This window comes from Petaurus breviceps, unplaced genomic scaffold (assembly GCF_028583685.1).
Source record: "Petaurus breviceps papuanus isolate PSGF00001 unplaced genomic scaffold, PetGlider_PUasm1.0 225, whole genome shotgun sequence".
Lineage (NCBI taxonomy): Eukaryota > Metazoa > Chordata > Mammalia > Diprotodontia > Petauridae > Petaurus > Petaurus breviceps.
The window spans coordinates 17,004,811-17,014,878 of NW_027185889.1; positions in this window are offsets into that span (position 1 = coordinate 17,004,811).

Genomic DNA, 10,068 nt, shown 5'->3' on the forward strand with positions numbered 1-10,068 from the left:
GGTTGCATTTGAGTTGGACTTTAATGAATGGGCAGGAAAATTCAACAGGAAAAGGAAGGACATTAGCACAACCTCAATTAAGGTATGGGCATCTAGTAGATAGGGTACCAGGTCAGGAGTCAGGAATACTCATCTCCCTGAGTTCAAATCTGACTTCTCACCTGAAAAAGTCACTTAACCCTATTTGCCTCAGTTTCCTCATCTGTCAAATGAGCCAGAGAAAGAAATGGCAAATCACTCTAGTGTCTTTGCCAAGAAAACCCAAAATGGGGGCATCAAGAGTGAGACATGCCTGAAGAATAATAAGCTAAGATATTTAGGGAGAGAGGATTCAGGGTATATGTTAGGAGGGGTCAGAGAACAGTTTGGTTTGGCTGCAGTCTTAAGTCTGTGGAAAGCACTAAAATGACATAAGACTGAAAAGTCATCTCATCCTCAGGATGTACAGGACTTTGAATGCCAGACAAAGGACCTTAAACCGCCATATTTTTTTTAGCACAGTAGTACCATGGGCAGATCTACTCATTAGAAATGTTATCTGGCAATGGTATGAGAGACAGATTCAGGAAGAGACAGCTACTGTTCCAAATGGGTTTTATTGAGATGAGGTAGGGGTTTTTTTTATCCTTATTTTAGGGGGTGGCTGTTTCTTTAAATCCTCACCTTCCCCATTATGGTCAACTCTGGAATGAACTACAGAGTGGAAAAAACAGCATGAAAATGACCCAGTTTGGTTTCCCACTAACAAGGATAAAAGCATAAAGTTAAAAGGAATCTTAAATCAGCAAAGAGGGGATGAGAATAAAACTGAGGAGTGGAGGCCATGGTAGGCTGGGGCTGAGAAGAAAGAAAACCTAAAACAGGGGTGGGGAACCTGCAACCTCAAGGCCATAGGTGACCCTCTAGGTCTTCAAGTTGGAAGGACCCTGAATGGCAAATACTTAAAGGGCTCAAAACCCAGGTGAGAAATGCAATGGGAATCTCATTCATTCCCACTTTAATAAGTGAATCATAGAAGTTGAAATAGATGGTTTAATGCAAATTCCAAGTCACATCAAGAGGAAGTTTGACAATTGTCCTAGAGACACATTACTTCCTTTCCTTCCCCAGCCCCCTTCCTTTACAAAGTACTGATTTATGTGTACTGCTGACTTAATTCTCTTTGTTGGCTAAAGTTCAATTAAAATAACAAAGCACTCCTAAACTGGGCCCCTAAATGTTATCACCATCCTGCTGATATCTTGTTTGTACACAGTTGTTTGCAAAGTGCATCCACCCTTAGACTGTGAGCTCCTAGGCTTCAGGGGTGGAGAAACCTGTGGCCTGGAGGCCACACATGGCCCTGTAGGTCCACAAAAGCACCCCTTTTAATGGAATCCAGTTTAGGTCCTCAAGTGAAGGGCCACGGTAGAGGACCTAGACTGGATTCCATCATAGATTCTGTCTAAATTCTGTCAAAGGGCCACACTTGAGGACCTAGAGGGCCTAGAGACCACAGGTTCCCCACTCCTGAGAAAGCAGGGACTGTTCCTTGCCTTTGTAACTCCAATGCTTACTCAATGTTTATTGGCTGAATGTACAAGCCCCTGACCTAGGCTCTGATACAGAGTTCTTTTTCCTTGTACTGGAATCAAAATGTGTTGAATGAATGAAGCAATTCTTAAGTGTCTGCTATGTACAAAGCCTTGGGGATGCAAATAGAACAGTAAGACAATCCCTGCTCTCAAAAAATTCACATTCTAATAGGGGTAAGAACACTTCACATACAAATAAGATGAAAAGAGCCCATGGCCCTCAGGGTACAGTGGCATACACACATGTACATGTATATATATATGTATACTTTGTTTATACCTCTCATCTGATAAAGAAACACAATGCTTTTAATTTTATTTTTCCAAATTTAAAAACATCTTTAAACCAAAGCATAAAGTAGCACCATTTTCAAGTTCCTTTTCCAAAACAGATAACTTTCAAGTACCATATTTATGGGCCTTCGCTAATAAAAAGGTCATAAATAATAACAATTAGGGTAAGTCTAAAACAGCAGGCTGAGATGTCAGAGTCACTATCAGCTGCTTCTCTTACAGATCCCATTTTCTCTAGCACAAATCAAAAGATTCTCCTAATGGCCAGCCGCAGAAACGAAAAAGGAACCTCTATTCTTCCAACTTGCATTGCAGCAATAAAAGCCTGGTAATTAGAAAATGATTTTATTGATGATAAAGGAAGGATAGACTCCAACTGGTTTATTCTGTGGCTTTGCTGCAGCCCTAAAGGAACATACTTAGTTATTTTACTCAAGAAAGGACCATACAATACAGAGAAGGGAAGAAGATTTGTTTTCCTAATGGTTTTTCTAATCTAATCTTCATTGCATGATTAATAGTGTTGGATATTTTTTTTCCCCATGCTGTGATATCTAATCAGTTTTTTAGTTTGGTTGGAATTTTTTTCTCTGACTTGGTATAATTGCCAAGAAATCCATGATTTCAAGAGTATGGTTACTCCCCCCATTTATACAGGTCACAACCCCTTCAACACCTAAGTAGATAGATCATTTGTTTCTTTCTCTGCTTCCAGTGTCTTCTCTGTTTCAATCCATCTTCCGCATAGCTGCCAAAATAATGTTCTTAATAAACAGATTTGACCATGCCACTCAACCAACAATCTTCGATAGCTCCTTATTACCTATTTACTCCTCTGCTTGGCATCGAAAGTCTTTCACAGTCTGGCGCCAGCTTATTTTTCCAATCCATGCTACTTCTCTTCACACACTTGCTGTCCCATGAAATGGACATTCCTACCTACTCACCTTGCATATGTTGTCTGCCCTGCCTAGAATGTCATCCTCTCTTCCGCCTCATAAATCCTTAGCTTTTTTCAAGGCTCCATTCAGGCTTCTTGTGAGAATCCTTTCCTAAGCATGCTAGTTACTAGTATTCTCTCCTTTCTCAAATTACCCCATATTTACTCATCTGTTAGTATTCTGTGATAGTCAGCATGGAATAGTGGATAGAGAGCTGTCTTAGAATCAGAAGGCCTTGGTTCAAAAGTCTTAACTCTGACATATACTGATTGTGTGACCCAGGAGAAATCACTTAACCTCTCTGTTCTAGGGAGCTGTCTAAAACTGAGAGAAGATAAAAATCTGCATTGGTACAGAATGAAATCATAGATCGAATCCCTCTCCTCATTTCTCACCTGACTAAGTTTCTTTGGGAACTCTCTGACTTCTCTACCATGCCCCCAGGAAGCTCCTTATTGGGTTAGCCTAAGCATCCTGCAAGATCTCTCTAGCCTTGGTGTTCTATCTCATCACCACCCTCTGGCTCCCTGATTGGAGGGTGGAGCCGTGAATGCCAAATTTCCATTTTAGGAGAGAGCTCAGCTCAGATATCTGGCTTCAGTACTTAAGGACTTCTCTATTTGACTTCTCCCCCAAGCCCCAAATCAGATTATCTTCTCCCCTGCTCCTCCCTTTTCAACTTCCCACATTAGACTGTAAGCTGCTTGAGGGTAGGGACTGTCTTCTTTTTTTTCCCCCATCATTTAGCACTGGGCACATAGCAGGCACTTAATAAATGTTTATTGACTATTTATTGGCTGACTAATCTCTGGATCTTATATTTCCTCGCCTTAGGCACAGTGCCTTGCATGTAACAGGAACTTAAATGTCTTTTTCTGGTTATGAGCTTCCTTGCATTTGGTCACTCTGGTTCTCCATTACTGCTGAACAATTCATTTCAGTACCACAAAACTTTATTAAACACCCCCTATAATGCTATAAAAGGCAACAGATGAACAGATAGATGAATAAATAAAATGAAAAAGCACTTAAGTGCTTATTATATTCCAAACACCATGCTAAGTGCTGGAGGTGCAATTATTCTCCAGGAGTTCACTCTTGAATTGGAAAGGAAAGCACATACAAGAAAGTTCAACTGCAGGACAATTGGAAAAGCCCAGAAGCCTTTACGGTCCAGTAGCAAGACAGATGGCAAAACTCAGGGGTCCTTTAGTTATGTCAGTAAGTCAGGTGACAGTGCTAGTGGTCTGCAGGGTATAGAGTCAAGGCAGATAGTAAGGTCTGGTGGTCCTCCATCACATCAGAAGGAAGTAAATCAGTAACTACCATCTCCTACAAACCATGTGAGCAGCCAAGCAGACCAGATGGGTTTGGGTGGTCCCAGTCAAGGGAGGCAGCCTCTGAGTCAGGAAGACCTTGCTTCACATCTGACCGCTGACACCTACTGTCTATGAGTCCTTAGCAAGTCGTCTATCCTTTCTCACCCCCAGATAAACCCAAGTTGCAGAATATTTGCTGATCTGTATTGTGGAGGCAGTTACTCCCCCCAGGAGAGTTCTGTAGACCAATGAAGTCATAAAGAAGTAATGTGACTTGTTTAATCACACTTTCCAAAACTGTAGTGTCCACAGTTGTTTTTTGAACCCTAATGTGGAATTGTACATTTATATGGATTAAATTTCATTTTACAGTCAGAGGCACCATGATATAGTATAACAGACACTGGATCTGGAGTTCAGAAAACCTAAGCTCAACTCCCACTTCTGCCATGTGATTGCATTTAGGTTCAACTTGGAGTTATCTAGTTAAGAGATGGGATTCAAACATAGGTCTCCTGATTCCAAAATCCATGTTCTTTCCATTAATAGCTAGCATTTATATGATAATGCTAGCATTTATATGGCACTTTAAGGTTTGAAAAACACTTTGTATAGATTAACTCATTTTCTCCTCCTAACACCCCCAGGGCTGTTGCTATGCTATCCTCTACTGTTACAGACACTATTATTATCCCCATTGTACAGATGAGGAAACTGAGACTCAGCAGTCACACAGCTATTCAATTTCTGAGGCAGGATTCAAACTTAAGTCATCCTGACTCCAAGTTACATGATTTATCCACTGGGACACCTCGGTTATTCTGTGTATAGCTGCTACAACGCTCAATGCACAACATTGTTCTCATAGAGAACACAGAGAAAAGTAAATACAAATTATGTAGGGATACCCATTCAAATCCCAAATCATATTCACTGCTCTACCCCTGGAAGGTCTCACCAGGCTACAGAGTTCTACTTCCTATCAATACCCTTATGTCTACAGCCATTGGAAAGACTAGAACAGAAGTATCAAATGCAGCCAGGACACTTCTGCAAGCTGCAGATCAAACCAAATTAAAATACAATTGGGAAACAACAAAATAAAAATAAAATATAGATAATGTTAAAAATTATTTTCAAAGTCAACATGCAGCTAGTGGCCCCATTTCTTTTTTTTTTTTTGGAGGGGGCAAGGCAGGGAAATTGGGGTTAAGTGACTTTCCCAAGGTCATATTGCTAAGTGTCTAAGGCCAAATTTGAACTCAAGTCCTCCTGACTCTATGGGCTGGTGATGAGCTTCCCTGCATTTGGTCACTCTGGTTCTCTCAGCTCTATTCACTGTGCCACCTAGCCACCCCAAGTGGCCCCATTTCTATTTGGGCTCTGTTTTCCACTGGTTTCGAGGAGTAGTCTCCCTGTTCTTATATTCAGACTATAGGGAGCTTTATACTGAAAGAGGGGTTATTAGGGCTCCTGGAAATAGCTTCTTGCTCCCACAGCTCAAATGCCCTGCCTTCCTGATTGTGCTAACATATGGAGAGGACAACTGAAGCAAAAATATAGAGACAGGAATGGACAGGTTAAGAACAGAGGAAAGAAAGTAAGCTGGTTTAACTGAAATATGGAGTATTTGTGAGGGAACTAGGGTAGTATAAAATATGTTGGGAAAGTGTAGGTTGGACCAGCTTACTTGACATCACGTCCTGGAAAAATTCTAACACAAACTATTAAAAGGATGGTCTTTGGACATTTACAAAAGGAAGCAATGCTACAGCCAGCAAAGTTCGTCAGGAATAAGTCATGCCAAACTTACTTTACTTCCTTTTTGAATAGGGTATTAGATCAGGGTAATGCCATTGACATAGTCTAAATGCCAACATCCGTCTTCAAACAATAGAATAGGTCATGAGTGGCACTGTTACCATAGAGATCATACTGATCTACAAGGTGGAAGTGGTTCCCAAAGTAAAAGTGACAGTAACCTCAGGAGAAAGAGTACTCCATACAAGGAGGTAAAGGCCAGGCAGGCATAACCTTACACATATACATACCTTAGCTTTGGGAGAGAAGAGATTGCAAAAAATTTAGAGAAAAGATTAGTGGAATTCCACACTTCTATGGGGTAGCTAGATGGTACAGTGGATATAGTGCCAGACCTGTAGTCAGGAAGATGCATTTTCCTGAGTTCAAATCTGCCCTCAGACATTTCCTAGCTATGTGACCCTGGGCTTAAGTCACTTAACCCTGTTTGTCTCAGTTTCCTCATCTGTCAAAAGAACTAGAGAAGAAAATGGGAAACTACTCCAGTATCTTTGCCAAGAAAACCCCAAATGGGTTCATGGAGGGTCAGATACAACTGAAATGACTGAACCATACACTTACTTCTACAAGTGAAAGTAAGGTCATGATGATTCAGCAAAGATATGAAGCCCTCATGAATGGAATTCTGAAGATCCAAACACAACTGATGCCAATTAGGAGGGAAAGGAAAAGCTGTTTAAAACAGACCAGTGGAGATACTCAGGAAAATCAACCACCAAATTTGATTTTTAATACCCTCTTCTCTCCTCTGACTGCTACCACCCTGGTGCAGGCTTTCATGACCTCACATTTGGTTTATTGCAATAGCCTGCTCATTGGTCTCCCTGTCTCAAGTCTCTCCCTGTCTCAAGTCTCTCCCTATGACAACTCATTCTTCATTCAGTTATCAGTTTGATCTTCTCTAACCATAGGTCTGATCACATCACCACCACCACCCCCTCAAGTAAACTTTGGTAGCTCCCTATTATCTTCAGGATCAAATAGAGGTTGGATAGAGTACTGGGCCTGGAGTCAGGAGGACTTGAGTTCAAATCTAGCCTCAGATACTTACTAGCTATGTGACCCTGGGCAAGTCACTTAACTTCTATCTGCCTCAGTTTCCTCAACTGTAAAACGAAGATGATAATAGTGCCTACCTCCCAGGATTATTGTAAGGACCACATGAGATAGCATTTATGCAGTGCTTAGCATAATTCCTGGTACACAGTAGTGGTGTTTCATAAATGCTTATTCCTTTCCCCTCTGTCACAGTTCCAAGGGATAGAGTCCTGGACTTGGAATAAAAAAAGACAGAGGTTCACACCCCCAAGTCACATGTTATCTAGTTTTGTGAGTCTGAATAAATTTCTTAACTTCCCTAGAGCTCAGTTTCTCCATCTGTAAAATAAAGAGGTTAGACTCCCTGGCCTCAAGGGCCCTTTCTAGTTCTAAATCTATGATCAAGTTGGTGGATCTGATTGATGACCAGCTCAAACTCTAAAAAGTCATGAGAGTCAGAAAAGTGCCTGCCTCACAGATGGAGACAGAAAAGAGAAGAGGGAAGTATCTTCAAATGGCAAGTTTGAGATAATTTCCTGGAAAAAATTCTAGAGTATATTATTAAAAGGATGGTCTGTGGGCATTTCTAAAGGGAAGTTGATAATCACTAGTGAGCCAGCACTCTCACTTAGCACACCACACTTACTTCATTTCTTTTATGAATAGGGTTATTAGGTCAGTGAAATGGTCTAGAACTAGCATATCCAGAATTCAGCAAAGTGTTTGACAGAGCCTGGCACAACATTTGTTCTTGAGGACAAGGAAAGAAGAACTAGGCTAAATGGTACCATAATTCAATGGATTCAGAGATAGTGGAAAAAAACAGACCCAAAGCATTGTTATATAACAGACTTGCATCACCCTGGGAGAATGTCTCTAGTGGAGTGCCCCAGGGGTCTTTCCTTGATCACATGAAGTTCAATGTTTTATCAATGACTTGGATGAAGGTAGCATGCTGTCAAATGTACAGGTGACACAGAACTGGGAGGGATGGCTAAAAAGAAATGGTGACAGAATCAGTATCCAAAAGTATCTGGACATGCTATGCTATGATGATGGACTGAATTTAACAAAAATGACATCGTGTCAAATGTTGTTGTTACCGTTATGTGTTTGTCCATTTTCAGAGAGGACCGATGACATCACGGGTCAGCTTTTAGAATTTAAAGGTGGGGTGGAAGAACAGAGAGAGAGAGCTGACCTTGGAGACAAGAAGACCTGTGTTCAGATCCTACCCTTGAAACATCCTGGATCCATGACCTTAAATAAGTTGCTTAATTTGTCTGTGCTTTAGACCCTTCTGTAAAGCAAGGCACTGAGGATTCATCGAGCACCTACTCTGGGCTAGGCACTGGGGGTACAAAGAAAGCCCATATCCTTAAGGAATCTCACAGTCTAATGAGAATAAGAATGATTATCTCTAAGACTATTTTTTTTGAAGAGATGGTGCCAACATGAATTGGTGGAGGGAATGTCTTCACCAAGGAGTTCATTATATCAATGAAATCACAGATCCAGACCCCATCCTGTCCCTTTTAATATTCCAAAGTGTTTTATACATTGCTTCATTTGATTCTCACAACCTCCCTGTGGGAGTAGATGCCATAGTTATTATCTTCCCATTTATATATGATATATGAGATAATATATATCATATTATCATACGACATAACACAACATAACATGACATGTTTTATGATACAATATAACACGATTAGCATAATACAATACAACATAATATAACATATGACATAATAGTTATTATCATGGTGGTGCTTTGGATAGTGCTGGGCCTAGAATCAGGGAAACCTGTGTTCAAATACAGCCTCAGACATTCAGTGCCTATGACTTCCATCTAGGCAATCCTATACTTCCCATATTGACTCATTATCCCATGCTCCACAGTGTTTCTTCCAAATCTTTTCATCCCTCCTCGAACTTCCCATGGTTCTCTCTCCCCCATCTCCCACTTGAGAACCTTGTCTCAAATTTTACAGAAGAAATTGGGGCTATTCTCTATGAGCTCCCTCTTCTCCCTTCTTCCTCATCTCCTATCACTCTGTGGCTCTCTCCTTGCTCACCCCTGTCTCACATGATGCTGTGGCCTTGCTCCTTACCAAAGCTAACCTATTTGCTTATTCAGGTGATCCCATTCCATCTCATCTCCTCCAACAGATTGTCCCCTCTGGGATTCCTCACTCTCTTACTTATTTTCAGTTTCTCCCTGTCTACTGGCTCATTTCCTACTGCCTACACACACATGCCCATGTCTCCTCCATCTTGAAAAAAACCTCATTTGATCTTTCCATCCCTGCTATATCACTTTTGCTCTTTGTAGCTAAACTCCTTGAAAAGACCTTCTGCCAAGGTGCCTCCATTTTCCATCCTCTTGCTCTCAACCCGCTATCATTTGGCTTCTGAGTTCATTATTTCACTGAGAATGTTCTCTCCAAAGTCAACAATGATCTCTTAGTTGCCAAATCCAATGGCCTTTTCTCAAGTCTCATCCTCCTTGTCCTCTCTGTGGCCTTTGACACTGGTGATCGTTCTTTCTTCCTTGAGATTCTCTTCTCTCTAGGTTTTTGGGACAGCCCTTTCTCCAGGTTCTCCTCCTCCATCTCTGACTGCTCCTTTTCTTTCTCTTTGCTGGATTCTCCTGTGAATAATACCTTCTAACCACAGGTGTCTCTCAGGGTTCTGTCTTGGGCCTTTTTCTCTTCTCCCTCTTTACACCTCACTTGCTGATCTCATCTGTTCCCATAAACTTAATTGCTATCTTTATACTAATGATTTTGAAACCTACCTTTCCTTCCCCAAACTCTCTGCTGACCTCCAATCTCACTTCTCCAACTGCTTTTCATACATCTCAAAGCAGAAGTCCAGAGAACATCATAAATTCAACATGTCCAAAACAAATCTTTTCTCCTAAACCTTCCCTCCTCCACTCCTACCTTCCTGATTTCTGTAGAGAACAGCAGCCTCCCGTCCCCTCAGGCTCACAACCTTGGAATCTAGATTTTCCTTACTATCTCCCACTTCCCCACCCCAACCCATGCCCAAACCAAACCAAATCCAAGCTGT